Source organism: Prionailurus viverrinus, chromosome A3 (assembly GCF_022837055.1).
Source record: "Prionailurus viverrinus isolate Anna chromosome A3, UM_Priviv_1.0, whole genome shotgun sequence".
In the NCBI taxonomy this organism is placed as follows: domain Eukaryota; kingdom Metazoa; phylum Chordata; class Mammalia; order Carnivora; family Felidae; genus Prionailurus; species Prionailurus viverrinus.
In genome coordinates, this window is record NC_062563.1 from 9,847,830 (window position 1) to 9,873,743 (window position 25,914).

The 25,914-nt window shown below is 43.4% G+C and overlaps 1 long non-coding RNA gene across 2 annotated transcripts in view; it reads right to left on the reverse strand.

Annotated features, from left to right (window-relative positions):
* Window positions 1–23,686, reverse strand: part of LOC125161497 (uncharacterized) — a 193,463-nt gene extending 169,777 nt beyond the window's left edge. For both annotated transcript variants that reach the window (XR_007150640.1, XR_007150639.1), the window contains exons 1-2: window positions 23,494–23,686; window positions 5,928–6,011 (exon numbers count right to left, since the gene is read on the reverse strand). This is a non-coding gene — a long non-coding RNA (uncharacterized LOC125161497). The remainder of the gene's footprint in view (window positions 1–5,927; window positions 6,012–23,493) is intronic.
* Window positions 23,687–25,914: the final 2,228 nt, after the last annotated feature.

A 25,914-nucleotide genomic window follows, 5' to 3' on the forward strand; every position in this document is an offset into this window, starting at 1 on the left:
AATTCATAAATTAGCACCAACCTCACATCGTTATTAGTAAGGTTACATTAGGAGTTTTACGTAACATATTTGGCATCATCTCAGGTACATATCTCTACTTATTGAGCTCTCCATTTGTTTAATGCTTGTCATTAACAACAGCAATACGAATCAGCAGGGTGCTAAAAAGACCGATAAGAACAGAAAACCAACATTTTTCAGCACTTCCTGTGTGCCAGGCACGTGGCAAAGGACTGCACGAGAAACTGCCTCATTTAATTCGACCCTCGTGAACTAGGTCTTGTCATTTCTCTCATTTTGTGAATAAGAAAACTGAGACAGAAAGGTGTGGCAGGCCACCTCCAAGATGGCCCTACTTCCCGCTACTCATGGGCTGTGTAATTCCCTCCATGAAGTAACTTGCTTCTAGCAGGAGAATATGGAAGCACTGAAGAGAAGTGACTAACCTCTGTGATTCCATTACTTAAAGACTCCAACTTCCTTCTTGAGAGCAAACTCCCCCTGCCTTGATGAAGGCGATAAAGTAAGCGGCCATTTTGGAGAGGCCCACGTGGCAAGAAACTAAGGCAGCCTCCAGCCAACAAAGAAGAGAGACCTCAGTGTCACAACCCTAAAGGAACTGAATTCTGCCAAGGATCATACGAGCGAGTTTGGAAATGGGTCCTGCCCAACTAAGCCTTCAGGTAAGACTTCAGCCCTGACACCCGTATTACAACCTCATGACAAACCAACGAAGCTGCACCCAGGTTCCTGACTCACAGAAACTCCGAGATAACCGCGTGTTGTTTTAAGCTGTTCAATGTAGTGGTAATCTGTTGTACAGTAGTAGATAACACAAGAGGCTCTGAAGCTTGCCTAAAATAAAAGGAAAAAACACTAGCCCGCAAGGCAAGAGGCCCACTAGATAGCAAATCCTTACACGAGCAGGGGTGAACCCTCAGCATTTAGCGCAATGCAGGGAAGGATGGGGAAAACATCTGGGGGCAAAGAGACAGCATGGCGCTTAACTGCCGAGCCACCCAGGCGCCCCTCCTTGTCATTATTTTCATAAAGAAATTTAACATGAAAATCCAGGCTTCGGTGTCTCAAAACAAAACAAAACAAAAAACAAAAAAACAAAAATAAGAAAAGAAACCAGGATCTCGGGGAAGGCTGAACCCACATCCCACACGGCAGCCGCTGGCTTGAGCTGCAGGCCTGTCCCATTCAGAGGCTACGGGACACCAGCTGGCCTGCCTTGACCCCTGGAAGCTTTGGAGCCTGAAACTCCTGCTTTAAAGCTCCTGTCCGTTTGGGGCTATGGCTCTTCCACAGGCTGTGTAGGGGACAGAAAAGTTCGAGCTCCCTTAGCGGGGCTTTGAGTGGCGACTGCCCAGTGCCTCTCCCGTAAGAAGGACCAGCTTCTTTCCACCTTTCCATGCCTGTTGTGGGGGACAGCGGCAGACACCGCGCCCATACCCCAGATCCCAATACCCTGTGCTTTGTACCGGATGAGGCCCTGCCGTTCTTGGTCACCCCTGACACTGTCTGGTACTCTGCTGACCTTCCCAGCCCCCGCGCCACACAACTGTCTTTAAGAAGCCTCTGTGCGTGCGCACAGAACCATTGAATGGAGGCACTGCCCTTTCTCCTCCCTTCTCTCCTCTTAATGTTGACAGAGGTTGACCGAAGAACTAACCCCCAGGGGCCGGGCTGTCCTGCTCTGTGTCGATATCTTTACAATACCAGGCCTGGGTGTCAAAACACACACATTCGCCTTTTCATTGTAATCCACCGTAACCCACGGTGAAATGGCTCTTAACTGCTACCTGCAAACACACAGACGCTTGAGATAAAGCAGCGCTAGTTAAAATGCTTATAAATTACACGCGAGGTTAAGCCAGGGCCCACGGGTAAAGTGACAGATATAGATACAAGTTAGGCATCTGGGGGATGCTTCCAGGTCCTAGTGCATCAGTTCTAAAGAGTTTCCCAAACTTACCGGGTAGGAAGGGTCAGCCAGAGTGCTCGTTAAAAATATATATTCCCAAAGGCCCTCCTTTGGAGACTGTCATAAATAGAGAATGGAGCCTGGGCGCTTCTGCTTTTAAAAACTTGCCCCAGGTGATTCTGATCAGGTAAGGCTGGGAAATATGCACACGAGGCAATGACCCCATTGCTGGCTGAGCCTCAGAATCACCTGGGATGCTTTTTCAGACATTCAGATGATCGGCACGTTTGGAGGCCATCCAATGATGGCCGAGCCTCTCAGACTTGAATGGACAGGAGTCATCCGGGGGTCTTGTAAAAATGCAGATTCTGAGTCAGCAGGTCTGGGGTGGGGTCTGAGATTCTCCCAGGTGATGCTACTGTTGACAGCCAGGACCAGCTACACAACTGGTAAAGCCAAGTGCAAAATGAAAATGCAGGGCCCCTTGTACACAAAGGGGGGGAAAATGTTTCCTTTCTTCCTTTCTTCCCTAGTCCGTCTTTCCATTTGTCAGGGTGGTTTCTGATTTGCTTCTTGGCACTCCCTTGAGCATGGGGATCAGAGCCAAGGGCAGCAGCTGTCCCTGGGCAGCATGGGGAAGTAGGCTGGGAGAACCCAGGGAGCCAGGCAGGCAGCGGAAGGGAGGATGTAGTGTGAGCTAAGGCCCCAAGTCCCTGGCACAAATGATGTCCCATCGGACTTACAAAACAAAAATTTTAAGATAAAATTAATGAATGATTTCAAGGTGGCAACCAAGAACATTCAACCCCAAACATAGGTTCCGCACCCCCCCCCACCCCCCGCTCCTGAGTGCAGGATCCTGTGGCTCCGAGCTGGTCATGTGCCCATGACGTGACCCCCAAACTGTTAACATCCATAAAGACAGGGTGTCCCCTTCTTTGGTTACTGACCCAGCAAGGGACACTTTGAGAAGTCAAAAATACCATTTTTGGTAAAGGAGTCTTTAATAGGTGCATAAAGACATCAAAAGGCTGGACTGGTTTTCTTACCAAGAAAAGCACGAATTCCACCAAGACTAAAGGAGTCAGTAGAGATAATGGCTTAATGTACTGAACCCAGAGCCAGATGGGCTGGGTTCACACCCTCTTCCTACAGCTTATTAGCAGTGTGACCTTGGCAAAATTACTTAATTTCCCTGTCCCTCAACTTCCTCGTTAGTAAAGATGCGTGATAAAGCTATCAACATACCTACCGTGTAAGATCCTTGTTAGAATTAATAAGCTAATTCCCATAAGAAACTGAAAACAAGGACTGACTCTGAGCCTTCTTACAATAAAGAGGCAAAGCAAAGTTGGCAAACTATGGGCCCATGGCCCACCACCTATTCTGTAAGTAAAGTTGGATTGGAACATCTCTATGCCCATTTGTGTCCATTTGCATGCTACAGGGAGAGAGTCGAATAGAAGCAGGGCTGGGACATATATTCTCTGGCCCTTTACATGCAAAGTTTGCTGGCCCCAGCGGGAGAATACAGCAACACGGCTTTCAAGATCCGGTCTCCGGGAGTCAAGGTTTCACAGAGTGGATTCAGCCTTCATTGTGTTTAAGCTGCACCTAAGTCCTTTTAAAACTATGAAGAGCGAACACACACTCTCAAACGTGTTGTAGATCATCCTGTGATACCACTGAGGCCACCGTCATTCTGATTCCAACAGCCAGATCAACTCACTTTTGTGCAGATCTCAGAATAAATCTCCCGACTCTGGGAACATATTTGAAGTACTTGTAAAGCATCACTGCTTGAGAAGCCTGTAACTCTGCCCTGGTCTTTTTCCGAAGTTCTGGGCCATGCATATCTACTCCTGTAAATTCATACATGCGAACGTACGGGGACAGCACACGCAAGACATCAGCAGTGAAAGGCCAGCCTCAGCGCGGACATAAAGGGACAGACAAGAAGTCATTCCGGAGGAATATTGTTACCCAGCTGTTGTAGCTAATGTGAACATCAGACCACCATCAATTTGATAAAATAAATATTATTACAATTCTCATTTTACACGTGAGGGAGCTAAAGGTCAAAGAGGTTATGTAACTTGCCCAAGGTCACAGAACTGGTGAGTGGTGAAGCCAGGATCTGAATAGGCAGTCTGGCTCCAGGCAAAACCCTCTAACCCCAGGGCTGGCAGATGTTTCCGGTAAGGGACCATCAGATAGTTAATATTTTCCGCTTTGCAGCCCAGATGGTCTCTATCACAACTGCTCAACTCTGCTGTGGTAGCAGAAAGCAGTCATAGACAACTTGTAAATAAATAGACGTGGCTGTATTCCAATAAAACTTTATTGACAAAAACAGGTGGCAGGCTGGATTTGGCCCCTGGGTGCGGTTTGCCTACTCCTAAACATGACGTTTACTGCTTCTAATACGTGTATCTGGTGCCTATAAAATATGCCTGACCACCCAATAGAAATGGAACAAATAATCATTAATATTATTTGGACTGCCATTATGAAAATAAGCACAACTTTCTGGCTGTGCGTAACACAGCCCACTCAAGCTGTCCTTTTTTTTTTCCCTCCCAGAGCTACATTCATTTCTGAGCTGAAAGGCTTCTTTATGTAATTTCATCTTGCCGCCATCCAAGAGAGGGACGCCGCGTCAGAATCCTCTCCGGTGGGATTCAGTCAATCACATCTACAATACAGCTTGACCTCGGCTTTCAACGAGGGCAGCCCGGACACATGCTACTGCTCCTGGGTCACGGCACAGCGAGCGGCTGCTATGCCAAGGCAGTAATCAGCTCACGGGTTTCTGCCCGACTCCTGGGGGCCGGGGATGCCAAAATGTGCCCCAAACTACCTGTCAGTAATTAGGAGCCCAGGAAACAGGGATCAGGCTTGCCGGATAGGGAGACGTTTTAAGCATCAGAAAGGCGAGCAAACGTCACACGATGGTGGTCCTGGCGTGGGGGTGGCAGAGAGTGACTCCCAGCCATCAAACGGCAGAGCCCAATTCACTCCATTATGAAGATGCGACGCACCCTTTGATAAAGAGGACCGTACGTAACAGAAGCCGACAGAACTGGAGAAAAACTCATTTTTAGATTCAAAAGCAGTGATCAGTCTCGACAGGCTTCGATCTACTCGTCTCTACCCCCTGCACTCTCCGGAAGCCAACGCCAGCCAGGAGTGTGTGTTCTCCTTCCCCCAAAGTTCAAAGGGCGAGTTGTGAACACAGGCAATAAAAAGCCCTGAATGTCCGTGGCTTGTAGGGGTCGTAATTCTTCCCCACAAAGTTACCTTTCCTGTTTCTATGAATTACTCTTACATTCTTGTAAGAGATATGGTTTGAGGTATTTATGGTGCATTCAATTCTGCTATCATTGATTTATTGAACGAAACCAGCTCAGGGGTATGATGGAAAGGCCCTAATTCCAAAAACTCTTACGTCTCGGCACGAAGAGCATTTTCTGCCCTGTTGGCCTCCCGCAGATGACCAGCCGAGATAAACAGAGGGCACTCCACTCTGTTGCAACGTGCGTGGTGATGTGAAGGAATCAATCAGACAAAAGCAGATTATTACAGTGTCTGAGAGAGATCAAACAGTCCTGGCATCCGCACCCACACATGCCTGATTTACAGGCGAGCTGATAAAGTGCTACAGCTCACTGTCAGGAGAACATGACAACTCCTTGAGCTCTGTGGATAAATTATTGCTGAAGCCCATGATAACATTTCTCCACCTAGCAACCAAACATAACAGGATGTGGCTTTGAGTACTAGAAGCCAAATGATACAAAGACAAGACGCCAGGAGCTCCCTGAGCTCTGAAGGCATAGTCTAAGAGGGAATAGTGAAATAGCAGCCTCGTGAAACAGACATGAAATCTATGAGTAATTATAATGCCTGCCGAGGAGCGCCAGACCTTTCCTATCCATGAAGGTGCACAGCAGAACGTGTGCTATTTGATAGTGAGTATTACTGTAGCCAAAAGTACCTCCGATGAGCATTTTCCCTGTGCCAGGAACTGTGCTAAGCGCATTACTGGGTCAGATCTGAGTGGCATCTCCAGTGGAGGAACCTGTTGATAAATGAAGACAACAGAATTAAACGACACCGAATCGCACATGGAGAAAAGCTCTCTCTTTTCTGGGTCTTTACTGATTTTCCCAGTTATGCCAAGGAGAAGGCCTCAGTGTGCTACCAGTCAGTCCAAAGCACCCCTAACAGTTGAAAATCTCCCTTTTAAACAAAGAAAGGGCAAAGCTATCTAGCCGGACTCTGTGAGGCCAACGTTGTTTTGCTTTTACGACTTTCATTTTTTTAATGACCTTTTTTTTCAGGTTATATTGGTTTTCAATTGACAGCGAGTGTCTTTGGTATCTTTTTTTTTCATTTGAGTGCTTTTAGTCAAAATGCATAGAATAGTTTCATTATATTATTTTTTCAATATAATTTCTTGTCAAGTTGGCTAACATACAGTGTGTGAAGTGCGCTCTTGGTTTTGGGGGGGGAGATTCCCGTGGTTCATCACTTACACACAACACCCAGTGCTCATCCCAACAAGTGCCCTCCTCCATGCCCATCACCCACTCTCCCCTCTTCCCCACCCCCCCTCCATCAATCCTCAGTTTGTTTTCTGTATTTAAGAGTCCCTGATGGTTTGCCTCCTTCCCTCTCTGTAACTATTTTTTCCCCTTCCTTTCCCCAATGGCCTCTGTTAAGTTTCTCAGGATCCACATAGGAGTGAGAACATATGACATCCGTCCTCTGGAACGGGAGCGAGCTCGTCTCTTGAAGAGAAATGTGACACAGGAGCTCTGCGGAGGCACAGGGTTTTGTCCCCAAACTTCAACAGTGCCTAGACAAGTAAATGGTCGGCAAATACTTGGTTAAGGAAATTAATTAAATGAAAGTATTAAGTAGATGATATAAGCAGTATCATGTAGGTATAAGCAGTACCTAAATATGACAAAATTTGTGATAAGTGTGCACGATGAAGTGGAGATACAACAAAATATGTGAATGCTCTACCAAAGGACTAGGTTTAAGGAAGCTGGCAACTCACTGCAATTCACAAGACAGGAACTGCCTTGAATGAAGAAACGGTGTTCAAAGACATTAGGCAACTTGCAAAAACCACAGGCCTAAATGTCGGTCTCAGAGGTGAGCTCCAAGTTACCCCGTTCAACTTCCTCCCTCTTGCTTAAAAAACTACGTTCTGAAGTGGCTGCTTGTTATCTCCCTTTTCATATGAAAGAAAAAATAATTTCAATGAACCTGCCCAAGGCCATGGAATGCTCAGCACAGCAAGACTGGGATTCAAACCCCCAGGCAACCTGCCTCCAAAGACACTTGCTCCAAATGATTGTGCAAACTGGCATCATCTGATTCTGGCAATCAGATTTTAAATGGTAGCTAATTAAAACTTGGGTCGCACTTGCCCTAGATGCTCTACGTGTATTCCAGAGAATAGAGCCATCGTGTTGTCCCTAAAAACAGGAAATTAGCTCAGCACCAAAATGCATTTGAAACATCACTTAGGGTCACCAAGGACAGTGGCCAAAGGTGAGAACAATAGCCTCCGTAGCGTCTAATTTAGAAACATACAAACAGCCAGTTGCACAAATGGAAAAATTGAGTCCTTTCCTCACCTTTTTCCCACAGGTATCAAGATAAGCAACTGTTAATGGTAATAAGGAATCATGTCACACCTCCTCCAGAGGGGAAAAATGAACAAAAGGGCTAAGAATCCTATTAAATTCTAATCTTCAAAAAGTTGAAAGCATGGCTCATGCACAAACATAGAATGAATTTGTGTCAAAATGTTTATTCAACTCATTAATAAATGAGGGAACCAATATGATGGCAAGGGAGACTCAAAGCAGAAGTCAGAACGCAAATTTAGAAGTTGGACAAAAGGAAGCTGAAATGAATTTGTTAAGAGATTCAAAAGCAGGCAACGTCCTGCAGAATCACTCAATAGTAACCATTGGGGGTTATTTCTCCCCCCCCCCCCCAGAAATCTACAAGTTAACATATAACTTACATTATCTGACTTTAACCAGATAGCAAATAGCAAATTGAACACAGATGCATTCTCCTAGATATTAAATAACCCTTGCGTGAGTCTGTTCAACATTCACAGTAAAACAGAACAAAGGAAAAACACAGTCATCCTTAGCTTTATTGGCAAGTTTGGGATAATTTTTCTTTTTTTTTTTTTTAATTTTGTTTACTGTTTTTATTTATTTTTGAGACAGAGAGAGACAGAGCATGAGCAGGGGAAGGGGCAGAGAGAGAGGGAGACACAGAATCTGAAGCAGGCTCCAGGCTCGGAGCTGCCAGCACAGAGCCCGACACGGGGCTCGAACTCAGGGACTGGGGCTCGAACTTTCGGACTGTGAGCCGGACGCCACCCAGGTGCCCCTGGATAATTTTTCTTTACAAAATCTCATCAAGCTGATGGTATTATTTCCAATGCCTTTGTGTGTGCGTAAGAACGCAGATGCCCCACTCAAATTTGTTTGCAGGGGGGGGCCCAGACTGTGTGCTTTAAGAAACCGCCCCCAAAGATTCTAGTACTGATAGGCCACAACCATTTATTAAGAAGTGACCAGTGTAACTAATTCCAACCATAGCTTTGGGGAGGTGTTTCCGTTAAAGATGCTTTCACTTGCAATGCAAAGTTGCGCTGAAGCGTTTCAAGAATGAAGACGTTTGATCAACAAAAAGGTAAGAGGTAATGTGGGTCCCAGGGTGGGTTGAGTCAGTAGCTCAGTGATGTCTGTATTAGAGAAGGCGGATCTGCGTCCATCTCTCGTTTCTTTGCATCCCAGTGGTGCTATGGACAAACGTGACTCAATGGCACGTGTCACCTCCTTGCCCAACGTAGAGAGAAATAGGACTTCTTTGCCTGCGAAGCATCTCTTCCCTGGGACTGAAGAACCCTTTAACAGAAACCTCCTCCCCTCCCGCCCCAGCAGGCCTCCCTTCGCAACTTATTGGCCAGAACGACATCGAGTGGTCACGCATGAGCCAATCACTGCCAAGCGGAATTTGAATGGGAATGCCTTAGACCAATCAGGTGTAAAGCTGGCCTCCCTCGCCCCGGATTGAATGGGAAGGAGGGGCTGTCTGAACACCAGGATTCTATCAGGAGGGAAGTAGGGGGAGGGGGCGCCTGGGTGGCTCCGTGGGCTCAGCCCCAGACCCTTGATTTTGGCTCCGGTCATGATCTCACGGTTGATCCAGTGCAGCCCCAGGTCAGGCTCTGTGCATTGCAGAGCTTGCTTGGGATTCTCTCTATCCCTCTCTCTCTCTCCCTCTGCCCCTCCCTCTCAAGCTCGCTCGCTCTCGCTCTCTCTCTCTCTCTCTCAATAAATAAACTTAAAAAAAAAAAAAGTATGCCGACGTGGGAGCGGGGAGGAAATTAGATCAGCAACCAGCATTAGGTGACTTAAAAATGAGTTACAAGCAGCGTCTTTAAATTAGGCTGCAGAGATGCGTGGGAAATTACTTTAATGCAATGGTTGCCCCCCAAACACATTACCAGATCCCAGAAGTCACACCACAGAAGGGTTCACAGACCAAATGAAGATGCTTGAATCAAGTCTAACAAATCAGTTTAAACACCTATCAAGAATGGGGAAGGGGAGTGGGGGCAGATGGATGAATAAGCAGAGGACTGGGGGGACAGTGAAAATACTTCGTAGGACGCTAATAATGACGGATAGGGGGTGTCATACATGCATCTAAGCCCACAGAATATACACCACCAAAAGTGAACCCTAATGTAGACTATGAATTCTGGATGAAAGTGGTGTGCCCATAACAAATACCCCAGGCTGGTGGGAGATGTTGATGGTGGGGGAGGCTATGCATGCACAGGGGCAAGGGGGGTGGGAAATCTCCATACCTTCCTTTCAATATTGCTATGAGCCTAACACTTCTCAGAAAAACTGAAGTCTTTTTTTTTTTAAGTGTATTTACTTATTTTGAGAGAGAGCAAGCATGAGTGGGGAAGGGGCAGAGAGAGAGGGAGAGAGAATCCCAAGCAGGCTCTGTGCTATCAGCACAGAGCCCAACACAGGGCTCAGTCTCACAAACCGGCCAAACTAAAGGCTTTAAAATAGTGTTTAAAATTATAAAGGAAGAAGGGCGCCTGGGTGGCTCACTTGGTTGAGCCTCAGAGTTTTAATTTCAGTTCAGGTCATGATCTCCGGATTGTGGGTTCGAGCCCCACACCGAGCTCTGTGTTGAGCATGGAGTCTGCTTGAGATTCTCATTCTCTCTCTCTCTCTCTCTCCCTCTGGTCCTCTCCCCCACTCACGTGCGCTCTCTCTCTCTAAAATAAAAAAAGTTTTAAAGATAAAGAAAAAAATTTTTGATCATAAAAGAAGAGGGACACCTGGGTGGCTCAGTCAGCTGAGCGTCCGACTTCAGCTCAGGTCGTGATCTCACAGTTCGTGAGTTCGAGCCCCGCATCAGGCTTGGTGTTGACAGCTGGGAGCCTGCTTCAAATTCTGTGTCTCCCTGGCTCTCTGCCCCTCCCCCACTCACGCTCTGTCTCTGTCTCGAAAATAAATATTTTTTTTAAAAAAAACTTTTTTAAAGAAGAAGCAAGGAGAAAGAGAAGGGCGGTTTAACACACTTTGGATACAGCACAAGCAAGTGGAAGGATCCCAGGACTTGAGTTGTGGAATTAGAAACATTCATACGTCCACTCTCGTTAGCACCTACTCCCCAACCCTAGAGAGGAGTTGCAAGGAACAGTGGTTTGAGCAAGGGGGCCACAGATGGAAGATGCTTAGGACCAGTGACACACGACTCATTCTCTCCGAGCAATGCCGCCTGTCCACAGCTGTCATTAGCCAACTACCCTGCCGAGCAGCGATGGGTTTTATCTGTGTGTCTTGAGTGGGGCACAGGCAAGGACAGAAGAGGACTACACTGGGTGTCTGCTGTGGGGGCTGATTTAGGGATGACAGAGCTGTCAGCCCAGAAGTGTCATGATCATTCATTCTGACTTGGGCTTTGCATCTCTATTTACCTGTAAGATTCTTATGGGTCCCACTGAATATCCCACTTATTCTGCCTTTATCATTCTTGTAAGTTACCAGCTTACACTGCATATTTAACATGTCTCATGAATTCCACCTACATCCCATAAGGTTGTTCCTTAGTCATTGTTTATTCTTAACATAGACTGTCACTTGTACCTCATAAGCCACTAGCTCGATGCTTAAAACTTAGGGATTTCATCCATCCCATTTGCTTTCTTGTCTTGTCTAGATTTTCATATACTCAAATAACCTAGCAAAGCCACATTATAAAAGACCTAAAACGTCATGATGAAGGGGAAAGAAAGAGGCAGGAATAACTAATAGATAAAAAGAGATTGAAAAGAAATGTTAATCCAATACAGTGTTTAAAAACTATTTGAAACAATTGAGGGACGTGAACTGCGGCTGGATAGATACCCGATGATCTCAAGACATTGTCATATATCTTAGATGCAAATGTTATATTTTTAAGTGTGAAAAAATGAAGAGTTTTTATGTTTTTGAAATTCATACCAAAGTATTTATAGACCAAATTGCATGATGTCTGAAGTTCGCTTCAAAATAACCAATGCTTTTCAACTCACATCAACAAATAGTTCTTCAGCTTACGCTAAGTAGAGCTTTATAAACCGAGAATCATGACTCATTAGGAGATAAATTGATCTGCGGACTTTGGCCAGCACACGTTTCATGACAAACAGAATAGAATGGAATAGAAAACATCAGAGTGAATGGCATTCTATCATCGTAAATTTGGTTCCATGAAACTTTCGTTTCGTGTGTGTGTGTGTGTGTGTGTGTGTGTGTGTTATGCGCATATGTAGTAAATCACGGTGTAAAATGTAATTCCTATCATGAGTAGCCATTAATGAAGTTTGAAGATCACAGTTGAAAGCAGAATCCTGATCACCGAGGAGCACAGCAGATACAAGAAGACATGTCTCCACTTTCCGGAAGAGACGGACACAAAGAGGCAGATAGTGTGGAATGCTACGAACTCTGTCAGATTCAAGGACCGTGAGAAGACAAAAGAGGTGCTGAGTAACCCTGGCATGAGCTTCACAGAGCAGGTAATACGCGAGATGTGTGTCGAAGGAGTGGACAAGGGTGAAAAGCCCATCTCTCGCGGAGGGAATAACTGGCACGAAGGTGTCAACACGGATGTGGTACATTGAGGCACGTAGTTGGACGAGGCTGTGATCCAGCTGAGAAATAATGATGGCTTGGAGCAGAGCAGTGGTGAAGGAGGGAATTTCAGGGTGTTTCATGCTTCCTAAAACTCGGGTGCTTGTGAGTCATCATCCCCCCCCCCCGCCCAGCTCCCCTCCCAAATTCCTTTCTCTCCTAATGAGACGTCCATTTGTCAGATCACAGAGGAGAGCACTCAGATCGCCTCGAGGCCTTGTTTTTCGTGGTGGACACTGTCCGCACTCCACACAGATGCCCTCGGGCCCCTTTGACCATCTCCGCGAACATGCCTTCTGGATTATGGGTGCTTTAGCTTTTAGACCGTCTCCTGCTACCCTCTTTGGAAGACTGCTCTCTGACTAAGGAAAGCAGGATGTTCTGGAAGGTACATCCCACACGACAGCCCTGAGCCAATGACTGGCTGGTTCAGGGGTCGGAAAGCCCAGCTCTCTTGGCTCAAATGGGGATCGACTTGGAGGTGTAACTTCTATCCCACGGATCCTCTGTGGGGTCAGACTTCAGCTACCCTCTGGGAACTTTGCCTGAAATCGCGCGTTTACTGGTTCCTCCTGGGAGCCCATGCCTCATAAGTCACTTTTACATGAACTCTCATCTCAGAGTTCTGCTTTGGTGGAAGTGGGACTAATACACGTATGTCCCGTGTAGAAAGAGTCACACAGTTCCTCTGACTCGCCAGTTTCTAATTACAGCAACCCATATTAGATATATATGTAAATAGTTATTACATTTTAATTTGTACTTTTAAATTAGTATTATCATCTATATTAAATTTATTGATATAAGTTATTATCATTAATAATATAAATATTATTTTATAATTATTGATAGTTATAGTTTTATATGTATCATACTACTGTGTCTCTGCTATAATCCAGGCACTGCTGTGTTCGGCTTAAAGTCGTCCTCCATTAATTTGTCTTGAAACACCATTTTTACGAGGTCACCTTGTTGATCAAAACCTTCCAGTGGCTCCCAATCACTTAAAGGAGTTTTTCCTTAGGCTTGAGTAGTTTCCTTTGTAAGGGAAATATATATACACACACATACACATACATATATATATGCATATGTAACATACATATATATGTATACACACACACACCCACACACACACACACACACACACACACATATATATATGTATTCTCATGGACTCTCATTATAATTTAATTTCATACGTATAAACATAAACCTAGTGAGAAACTCCTTAAACTGACAGCTTTGATATGACTACAAATCCAGAATAAATTTTCAAATGATATTCAAGTACAACCACAAAACCAATAAAATTTAAATTCCCAGCATTAATTTAATGTGACAGATGATGTTATTTGGCTGGAACAAAATCTCTGATATTTGGTTGAATAGAAGAGGGATGTAACCTCAGGGTTGTTTACTTAATCTGTTTCTGTATTTCAACTTCAATAATACCAACGCAAGGAAGAGCCGTGGTCAGAAGCGTGTGTCTAAAATTGTATTAATCGCGGACATTTTTTATTTCTAGTTCAGGATCACCGGAACCAAAAGTCTGCCGAAGAGTAATCCTTGTACGCCAGTTATACTGAGGCGTAGATTAATAACTCCGCAGAACTGTTTTGTTCAGTTACAGATAATGTGAGCACTGTGTTGGAATGGAAGTAGTCATGAAATGCTTTGGGATCAGGATCAGGCTAGGTTCTCTCAAAAGCAAACCTGAGACAAAGATTTGGAAGCGATCTTAGTAAGCCCTGGTAAGCAATGTAGGGAGATGGTACAGAAGGAAGGGAGGCCAATACACCATACACTGATAAGCAGGTTACTGTGATAGGCGAATAGAGCTCAGGGCCCCTGGAACCACAGAATTAACCCCCCAGGAGGTAGACGAGACGGGCTATTTATCCCCCAACGCCCTTTGTCATTGGTGGATGGCTGCTTCTCACATTAACTCCCCAACACATCCGGTCTGCCCCAAGCACACAGGTGCCAAGAGGAAGCTCCTAGGGAAAGACTCAGACGTACCTGCAGCTGAATACCTAGGCACACGCAAGAACACTAAGTGACATTCGGATGTGAATGGGACACCAACAGCATCTGCCTCCAGAGCTGATAATTTCTTCATTGGGTGTTAATAAATAGCTCTACTGTCCAATACTGAAGGGTTTCACGTTGGCAAGTTTCGTAACGGGATCGGCTCACCTGGGTAGGAGGCTCACTCTGTAAGGGAAGTCTGGTACGTCCAGCCTACTGGATGCTGTGTGCAGATTCAATTTCCAAAACCTTCCTCAATGCAACAACTGGGAGATTTTGATGCGTTTCAGCAGCTGTGCTATTATCTAGCCTCCATGTGACAAGACCATCACAAGATAGTAGGTATACACCGATTGGGCTGGTTTTCCATCATATGCTCACGATTTTTTTCTAATTATCACCAAGATTTAGAAAATAAAAAAAGGAACTATCCTGGAGAACTTCAGAACCCCTGAAAATAAGAGCAAGGAACCCCGAGCTGGTGTGGGAGGAGGGATGGACAGTCCACTGACCGTGGTAAGAGCAAAACTGACCTACTGAATGAAAGTCTAGAGAGCCTGAAATTTATGACCTGTTGAAGTCTATCTTTAAGCTTCCTTCGTAAAACCTTCCGTAGTCAAACGAGCTACTAACAACGCAACGAGCACACCTTATGCTTATCACCTGCAAGACTCATAGCTTTCAGCCTCCCTAGAATTCATCTGGACTTATGTCCCACATAAAGGCGAGGCCTTCCCAGGTCGCCCTGCCTCACAACAAACTCACGACTCCTAGCTCTCACTTGCCGGTCAACCACGGCTGCATTCTCATATTGCACACTAAAATTTGTTTTTATTTGTTAACACTTCATGTTAACATTTCCAACCGCATATCCCCAACTAGGCTCTGCTGTCTACCATGAGCCTGAGCCAACACGGCTCCATGGAAGGGCGTAGATTCCGTAATTTACTCTCCTGCTCATGGATGTGGGCTCCGCTATGTAAGTCGTGACCTTGAGCCTCTCTTTCTCCATCAGTAAAGGACAGACCCAGCACCTTCCTCACGGTGTTGTTGCGTGGTAAATATACGAAAGCACTGTGCAGAGCGCTTAAATACAGCAGGTGCCCAATAAACAGGAGTTCCCTTTCTTACTTCGCAAACTTTTATTTTCATGGCCCAGTTCTTTCCAACAGCCTTGCAAAACCCCCAGCATCGTCCTGAAGTTCTGGCCCTCGCGATGAGTTGAGAGACCGTCAGTTCCGCTGTGATTTGCTAATAATCCAAACAGCCTGAAAACACATTTTTATAAGACACTATTCTGGGGAGAGAACATCTGGATCTCTCTCATCTGTCTCTTAAAAATTATCCTGCCTGTGCCCATAGAAAGCTAAGGAATTGATAAGGAGATTCTCATGGCCATAGTTACATTTTGTTTATAAGAAACATCTTTATTTGGCTGAAACAGATGTTCCACTAAGAAATTTTTGCCAGTGCACACCCTGTCCCAGAAGCATGTTATTGATTTACATGGAGACAGTGGCCATGTAGCCAAGGACTGTGCAAACCTTGGTCTTTCCTCTTCATGGGAAAGTAGAATTAAGAAGTTTGATTTCCACGACCCTGACAACCAATGGCAAGTAAGGATTCTATGAAGCAGACACAGTAATCATTCATGCTTTCTTTGATTTGTTTTCCTTTGTTACCTAAAGTAGATTGTTGAGTTTTGCCTCATTTTAGCCTTATGTCTTTTTTTTTTTCTCCCAATGTTTACTTATTTTTGAGAGAGAGAATGAGGGATGGATAGAGACAGGGGAAGACAGAGGATCTGAAGAGGGTTCCATGCTGACAGCAGAGAACCATTGCGGGGCTCAAACTCACAAACCATGAGATCAGGACCTGAGCCAAAGTCAGACGCTCAACAGACTGAACCACCCAGCTGCCGCATAGCCTTATTTCTACAAGACCCGGCCCCAGGGTGGTATCCCAAACAACCCACTCCTCCTCACACTGAGGTACGCTGAAGGCAAACATTTAAAGCTCATTTGTGTTGGGGCACCTGGGCGGCTCAGTTGGTTGAGCATCCGACTCTTGATTTCGGCTCAAGTCATTGGCTCAAGTCCCGCATCAGTTTCTGCACTGAGCATGGAGCCTGCTTAAGATTCTCTCTCCCACTGCCCCTCTCCCCTGCTCGCGCTCTCTCATGCTCTCTCTCTAAAAAAATAAAAACTAAAATGTCATTTGTGTTCCTTGAACGATAATAAAATCACAATTAATATCAGTCAACTTTTAAGAGAAAGTTTCTCCTTGCACAAGTGAGGTTTTAAATCTGCAATACACGACGGTCTCCTATTTTTGTGTGTGTGACGAAAACCAGCAGCAGCAAGAGAAGTCTACAGGTCACCGAGCATTTATATCATTTGAGTTGCAAAAAGTAAAATAAAATAATAAAAGCAATAAAAGACTAGACTAGACTAGACTAGACTAGAATAGAATATCCTTTTCAGTGGGATAAGCCTTTGAAGCTGGGGTTATTAGGACTTGCAGGTGAACCGTCCGTGCGATCAGCAATGCAAGTCCATTCATGAAACACTAAGTATGAAGCATCATGTTAACACGGCCACTTCGTCTTGAGCCAGCAACTGAAAAGCATCTAAGCACTAAACACTAGAGGTGAATGTTTGTTTTAGAATAATGGCATGGATACCGAGGGCTCCTTCTATTCCGGACACTCCCAATATCCTGTCCCAATGTTCTCCCGAGCCCAGACAAACCATTTTCCAAGGATATGTACTTTGAAAATACGTGGGTTTACACAGTCACCTTTGTTAGTGTTTCTGACAGAGTTGGTTCCACCCTGTGGCAGCAACTGTCTCGCTTTTATTTTTAAATAATGCCTGCGCATTTCTTAGAAAAGTGACGGCAGGTAACAAAATACTCAACACGTAGGTCTATTTGTTTATAGTAACAGAAATTCAGAGGGAGCGGCTCCACCTGTATGCGTCTATCAGCCAGGATCAAGGCTTTGTCTACACCTTGCTTCTTCATTTTTGGAGTACGTGCTTTATCCTCTTGATCATAACATGGCTGCTGAAGCTGCAGGCATCACGTCTGTGTCCCAGGTAGAGAACAGAGGCAAGAGGCCATAAAGAAAGTGCCAGTCCAGTCTAAATCTTTTTGCAAAATCTCTCCCAGAAACCCTGGTATTTATATCTCATTAGATAAAACTAGGCCAGTTGCCATCCTAGCTGCAAGAGTCTTGGATATGAATGTTTTCAATGGACATATTTCCTCCCCAAAGAAAATCAGAGTTTTATTGGCACCATAAGAAGAGACCAACAAACAACTAGCAGTGTCTATTATATCAGGGTTTATGCATAAGAGCCATCTCTTAGTAGAAAATCACTTCCATTAAAAACACTAAAACTACCTTTTTTTTCTTTCTTTCTTTCTTTTTTTTTGAGACATGTCTACTCCCAACAGCATCATAAGCAGAGTTAGCCAAAACATCAAAACGGGGATACTAACTTGATTGAATCGGCAAGCCTCAAACATCAGTGAAATGAACTTTGAATTGCATTGCCTTTCCTAGAGTTATAAATATATCTCTGAAAATATTTAATTTAAATTTTAATAGGTCTTTTCCATCATAGGGCAAGTTCATTCTAGAACCACGTGCATTAAAACCAAATCCTCCATTACATCTTATGATCACACTGTCTTTCATTTTAAAATGAGAGCTCTATTCGTCTAAAATGAATGTGGGCTGCCTAAAATCACATCCAAGAAAACAGCCAACTTCAAGCCACGCCGTTTTTCCTGTTTTCCCCAACTAGATTATTCAATCCATTAGGGAAAGAACCACATCTACTTTGTTCACTGGGGTATCCCAGACACTCAACACAGGATCTGAAGTGTACAAGACAGTCAGTACGTATTTTATTTTAAAAATTGATGTATTTAAAAGAAAAGTATTGTTTTCCTAAAAGCATCATTATTAGAGCTCAAAATAAATTTAAGATACCAATATAAACAAGAAAACCACCATAATCTTAATCCTCTTAATCTGAAGACAGTAGATAAAATTCAAGGCTAATTTCTGAATGAACAATGACAAATTCTTCATAAACTTGAGGTCCAGGTAAACTTCGGAAACACAAGAAGAATCTCTATCTCAAATCAATAGATTGGATCATGCTTTAAAGACTGTAACAACAGTCCCATTAAAACCAGAAGCAGGACAGATAAATAAATGAAGCCTTTGCCTTTGCCAATATTATTAGACTTTTTTTTCAACCTGGCTAATAAAATCAGACTTGAAAATAATCATAAGTACAATTATTGGAAATGATAAGGTGAAAGTATTGGACAATTATATGAGAGACTCTTCTAGAAAACTCAAGAGAATCCATTGAAAAGCCATTAGAAATAAAGTTTAATTAAGTAGGTCAGTTATAGAATTAATGTTGAGAATATGCCAGCACTAATCAGAAGATATTGGTGATATAATGTTGATGAATAATGCAGACTTTAACACATATGTACACACACAGATGTCTATCTCAACCTGGAAGTAAGAGTGGAAATAGGTTTATAGAGGTAGATGTTAAGGAAGTTATTTCATCTCACTAATGTTAGCCAAACAGCATTAAATTAAGAAATCCCTGCTGCTTTTCACCGGGAGCAGTCCGTAGAGTAGCCCATGTGAGAAAACGTCATCAGAATAATCAAGATGGCGTGTGCACGATTGGCATCGGCAGCCCAGGGGCCCCTGTTTGAAGCCACCAGTTTCCTTTGCCCACGGTACATTAATACATATGCATTTCAGTCTGCGCTCACGCCCATCACACACTCTACCTTAGTTTCACTTCTCCTAAACAATGACCATAGGCTTTGTCAAGTTGTCCTTCCAAAGTGGATTTTGTAAATGGCACGTACCCTTATTCTACGGGAGGTCATCCTAAATCCACCCTCTAAATCAGGTTTAAATCAATCCAGACCAAGAGTCAAAAAGTTAATTTTATTTTCATCGATATATCAAAGCTTGAGAGGAAATACACTAAAACATTTATAATGGGATTAGAGCTTTTTGTTTGTTTTTATGCTTTTATATTATCAAATTTTTTACAACGAACAGGCATGACTTCTAGAATTTTTCTTTTTAATCTTGATCCATCCTCTTCCCTTGTCCTTCATTTCTTATCTCTCAGTCGATCTTGCCAGGGTGCGTGTCAAATCCCAAATCTTCCAAATTACGTCTCACGTCTGTCTGGCACTTTGCGGCTACCAACCTGGTCCAAGGCCCTGTCGTTTCCTTCCAGGGTAACGGTAATAAATTCTTGATTCACCTCCCAAGCAATCTAGTCCTTCAGCCAATATAGGTCAAAGGAGACCTTACAAGGGATCTCGGTGCGAACGACAGGAAGTAGGCACAGAGTAAGTGGACAGAGCGATGAGCAGAGGAAGGGCCGTCAGCTCTGCCATGAGACGGACTGTGAGACCAGGAGAGCGGCCAAGACCTATTCAGTCCCAAGGCCGAGCCACATTCATTGTCCTAATTAATTCCCTCTTTCCTAGCTTAATTTCAATACATCTCTGAGCCCAGTGAAAAGAATCTGGAAGAATTAGGCAATGAGCAAGGACCAGACATCCTTGAAATAAAACAGTAATAAGTGAGCACCAAGACTAAAATGTGGTGACAGTTTACTACTGGATCTGAACAGACATGCCATCAACAACTGTAACATATATAAGAATTTAGTGTACAATTAGGCAAGGTCCAAGGCCCTTGGACCAAGGCGTCAATCAGTGTGACGTTATAAACTATGCAATAAATGTGGCTAAGTAAATTGGAGAGAGGAAGAAATTTCAAGTTAAGTCCACTCAATAAAACCAGGCTGAGATTTTTTTTTAACTTCCCATTTAATTGATTGCACTTATTATTAAATGCATAATTGTCTGACTTAATTAAAATGATACATGTTAAAAACTGCCATAATTAAAATTAAAGGCAAAGTGCCAGGTATTAAGTGGCGTTGCAAGAGATATCATAATGGTTCTGATCTTAACAGAAAGCATACTCTCATCATCAGCAAGAAAAAGAATGCATCCCTTTGGAAAAGGAGCAAAGAACATGAACAGGCAACTCACAAAAGAAAAAAAACGTATGGGGCAAATAAACATGAGAAAAGCTCAACTTTAACTGTAGTCGGTAATTGCTAAGATCAAAGAAGGTGAATAAAATTGGCAAATATGAACAAAAAAGCTGATATTTATTGCTATGGAGCATGCCACCCTGAGACAAATATTCACGCTCTGTTAACAGAAGCATGAACTGAAACTATAATTCAGTATCCCTGTTCTTAAAACATACTAAAATATTTACATCCTAGAAACTTATGTGTGTGCAACACACAGAAGGACTTATTTACAAGGACATGTATTACTTATAATAGTAAGAACCTGGCCACAATCAACAAATTAGTTAATGACAACATTTGAAATACCCTGTCTAGATACCATATGGTTGCACTCTTATGTGGATCCTGAGAAACTTAACAGAAACCCATGGGGGAGGGGAAGGGAAAAAAAAAGAGGTTAGAGTGGGAGACAGCCAAAGCATAAGAGACTCTTAAAAACTGAGAACAGGGGCGCCTGGGTGGCGCAGTCGGTTGAGCGTCCGACTTCAGCCAGGTCACGATCTCGCGCTCTGTGAGTTCGAGCCCCGCATCGGGCTCTGGGCTGATGGCTCAGAGCCTGGAGCCTGTTTCCGATTCTGTGTCTCCCTCTCTCTCTGCCCCTCCCCCGTTCATGCTCTGTCTCTCTCTATCCCAAAAATAAATAAACGTTGAAAAAAAAAAAACTGAGAACAAACTGAGGGTTGATGGGGGGTGGGAGGGAGGGGAGGGTGATGGGTATTGAGGAGGGCACCTTTTGGGATGAGCACTGGGTGTTATATGGAAACCAATTTGACAATAAACTTTATATGTTGAAAAAAAAAAATGAAATATCCCGTCTATTTAATGACACTGGAAAATTATTATGAATAAGTTGCTAAATTTTAAAAACAGTTCATAAAATAACAAAGTTAACATGATGCCAATCCCATTAAATTTTATGCATTTCCATGAAGACAGACAAGCACCTGGCTAGACATACAATATTAATAATGGCTATTTGGTGGTATTATGAGTGAAAATCATTGCATTCTTCCTGTTTTTTTTGTTTTCCTAATTTTTCATAAAACCACTGCATGCTCATAGTAAGCTAGAAAAAAGCACTATAACTACACACATGTATGTATATATGTATGTACGTGGGTGGGTGGTGTCCTAAAAACTAATAAAAAGGATTGTCAATAATGGTTTCATAGAGAATAATAATGGTATTTTTTTTTAATCAGGTTTGTTAAAACTCCCTCCCACACTCTGCCTTCTCTTATTTTAAAATAAATTCTGGGGGAGGGGGAGCACCTGGGTGGCTCAGTCAGTTGAGTGTCTGACTTCAGCTCAGGTCATGATCTCACGGTTTGTGAGTTCAAGCCCCATGTCGGGCTCTGTGCTGACAGCTCAGAGCCTGGAACCTGCTTCGGATTCTGTGTCTCCTTCTATATACATTCCTCCCCCGCTCCTGCTCTGTCTTTCAAAAATAAATAAAAACTTTTAAAAATACAAAAACAAAACAAAACAAAACAAACAAACCAGGGCACCTGGGTGGCTCAGTCTGTTAAGCATCCAACCTCATCTCAGGTCATGATCTCATGGTTCATGGGTTTGAGCCCACACTGGGCTCCATGCTGACAGTGCAAAGCCTGCTTGGGATTCTCTCTCCCTCCCTCTCCCTCTCTCTCTCTCTCTCTCTCTCTCTCTCTGGAGTACACACACACTCTCTCTCTTTCAAAATAAATAAACTTTTTTAAAAAGTTCTGCTCTAAGTATTTCAATTGTGGAAAGTCACACTCCTGCGTGCACTGCCTGGCACATAGTGGGTCCTCATAAGTACTCACAGTAGGAATGAATGGCTGCCACAGTACAAATGAGGACAGGGTCTTCCAACCTTTTAATGATCTTTTCCTTGACACAATTTAGAATCCATCTAAATAAACTATCGGTCTTGCTGTTTAACTACTTTCAGAAATGTCTTAATATTAACTACTCAAAAAACAAAAATCATTATTTTTGACAGATGCTCTCTAAAATTTAATTGGTTTAACACCTATAATCCCATATAGCAAGTTAATTTACTTGGCTACTTGGGGGCACATTTTGCAATTAATTCTTTCCAGTGAGTTCACCATGATGCTCATTGCTTGAATCTAGATGATTCATAAGAGCATCATTGAGATTTTCTACAGCTGCACTGGGTGAAAGTAACACCTATGGTGAAATTTTTCCAAAATTACCTTGGCCCTGCTCTATAAAGTGGGAATTTCAGGAATTAATTGATCAATCATTTGTTTGTAGAGATGGTACCAGAAATTATTTTTCTCTTATGGTTTCTGGATTAAAAACCTCTGCTCCCAAGCCAAGATTACAAACCAATTTTTCTTTCTTTTTCTATTTCTTTCTTTCTTTCCTTCCTTCCTTCTCTTTCTTGCTTGTTTTATTTCAAATTTAAATGTTTACATTATTTGTAATCTCCAATGGTGTACAAATTTGAGGTATAAATCCAATTAAATGTTTTCTTCAAAGCCCCCAGACCACTGTTGAATAGTTGCAACTTCCCACCCCACTCTCATCTGAGATCACCTTCTACTAACCTAGAATACAATTTCCCCCATCCCCCTGTAACAGCCTGTGAGGCTAAATGAATGAATGGTAATCAACCGCTTTTAAAGCATGCTCAGAATGTAACAAAGCTGCAACGTGTGCTTTGGAATAGGAGCTGGCAAAGCAGATCTGGCCCACCACCCGTTTTTGCAAATAAAGTTTTACTGGAACATAGCCACACCCACTCATTTCTGTCTTCTGCACACTGAAGGCAGCGGTGAGTAGTTTCAACAGAGACCACACAACCTGCAAAGCCTCAAACGTTTACCACCTGACCCTCTTCAGAAAAAGTTTTCCAGCTCCTGCTTTGAAATTTGCAGAGCACTCGAACGTGCGTTAACTCCACAAAAGCCACAATCATCTCATGAGTGTATTATCTATCCCCCATTTCAGCCGTAAAGAACACAAGACTCGGGAGGCTGAGCAGCTAGTGAGGGGCAGACCCAGGGTCCAACCCAAGTCCGGTGAGCAACTGTCTACAGATGTCTCTTCCACCATTTACACTACGTTTTGTAGTTTCCAAAGCCTTTTCACATACCTTCGTTCTCTGGATATTTCCAATAATTCTGTGAAGAAAAGCTGCGTCCCCTTTTATAGATGTCAAAACTGAATTCCAGAGAGGGCAAATAAAATCCTGAAGTGCTCGTCGCTCTTAGGTATCTGAACCGCAGTCTCGACAAAAAAGATCGACTGTCTCTACAATAGCTCGTGGCTGCTAATCTCAAGGCAAATCCTGGCTGCACCACCCAGAACACCCCAAGCATCCAGCTACTCTTTAGCTAGGGCTCATATCGCTATCTTTTTTTTAATGTTGATGATGTATCAAAAGAAAACAAAATTAAGCCTAAGAAAGGGAGAAAGAAAACAGGAGGAGGGACGGGAGATCCTCAAAGTCAGATTTTTAAATACGATTAAATTAAATACATACGTACTCTTCAAAGCAAAGAGGAATCTTTTGAAAGGAAGAATTGGAAGAGTGGCACTGAATTTCTCCCAGCTTGGGATGCCCACTAGCGCTGATGTAAATCCCTCCCTAGTAAATTCCAGCTAAATTACACAACGTGTTGCACCCCTTTGCCGAATTCACTTTCCCAAGGCAATGCCTGTCTTTTGCAGGAACCAGGAGGGCTGACACAGAGAGCAGAAAGAGGGATATTAAGTGTATTTTTTAAAGCCAACTTTTTAATAAATTACATCCATAATCTCTAAGCAACTCACACTATTCTCCCACAGACTTCATCTCCACTCCACCGGCCCCACTGGCTCAATAAAGTCCCCTCTTTCTGTTATTAATAAGGAAGTTCACCTCAGGTACTTCTTTAATTTCCTGTATTTTTTCCAACACAAAGTTCATTTACTTTATCCCTTATCCCAAAAATGATAACAGGGTTTCTATAAAAGTGAACATCCATGATCAAAGAGAATCTTGTATTATAAACAAATGAGTACAACTGGGCTCCCTTTGAAATATTTTAACTTAATTAAGCTCACACACTTTTGGCAAAGGCTTAAAAACTTGAGAGTAATTGAAGAGCCATTCCAGTTTGGCTGGATTTTCCTTTGAATGTTGGAACAGGGGGAGGATGGCTCACAGGCTTTGCGCCTAAAATGTTGCCCTGGTATTATTTTTTTAGCTGCTACTTTGTTAAACAAAAGATATTAGGCAAAAGTGACTCTGTTTGGGCAAAGAGGGAATTGTTACATAGCTCGGATACAGTGGTAATGACGGGACCCTATACGTTGGTGAAAACACACAGAGAACTGTGTACCCCCAGGAGCTGAATTTTACTATTTGTACCTCGCATCTCTGTGAACGTGACTTTCAAAATGTTGGATTCTGACTACGCAGGCGAGTTGAAAATATTCTCAAATGTTTTTTGAAGCGTTGTCTGTAATGACCAAAACGGAAAAAAAAGAAAAAAGTAACTAGAGGCTACATAAATGTTGATAAGTAGAGAATTTGGTTGATAAAAAAAAAAAATGACTTCCTATCTGAATATATTCACCTGGAACACTCCGTAAAATAGTGTTAAATTGGGGGAGGGGAGCAAACTGCAGAATAATGTCCCAGTAAGAGCAGTACCAGCAGCCCCTGAAGGAGTGGCTCTCATTTAATAAATAATTGTAGAGACGCCTGACTGGCTCAGTCAGGAGAGCATGTGACTCTTGGATCTCGGGGTTGTGAGTTCGAACCTCACGGTGAGTGTAGAGATTACTTCAAAATAAAAATACCTTTAAAAATAATGAAGAAAGAAAGAAAAAGAAGGGAAGGAACTAAGGGAGGGAGGGAGAAGCCGGGGCACAGGGATGCAAGACGAGGGTCCAGCCCCTCTCTGCTGATGAAATCCAAAGGCAGAGAGACAAGTGGTAATGAAGTGAGAAAGGAACTCATTTCATGAGGCCAGCTCCAGGAAAACCGCAAAGCAGTGGCTCAAAGACTGCCTCCAAAGGGCGGAAAATACGTCCAGGTTTGTATAAGGAAAACGGGGGGCAAAGGTGGGTGGGTATGTGCAGGGAAGCAGTGCAAGTCACACCAAACATTGTCTTCGAGTCAATCACTGTCAGGGTCTTGCTGGCTCAGGGCAGACCCTTTTGCTTGAGGGGGTAGTTTCGGTTCCCATCAGGGGAAGCTTTGCCCTCAGGATCTCCCTGCGGGGCCAAGAGACGACCTGGAAAGAAGAACCCAACCAGAAAGTTGGAGATCAAAATGGAGGCAAAGTCCTCTTTCATAAATGGGGGGGTGGGGGAGGGGAATCTTGGTAAGATTGACAGTAACTGACATTTACTGACCACTTCAATGTGCCAGGCCTGATTCTAAGCATTTTACAAGTATTATCTCATTTAGTTATCATAAAAACTCTATGAAGTAGGTAGGACAGGTCCACTGTCTCTCATTCAGGTTTTGTTTTTACCTGAATCTTTCAGGGCCAGAAATGTTTTGAAAATCAGATTACTTTAA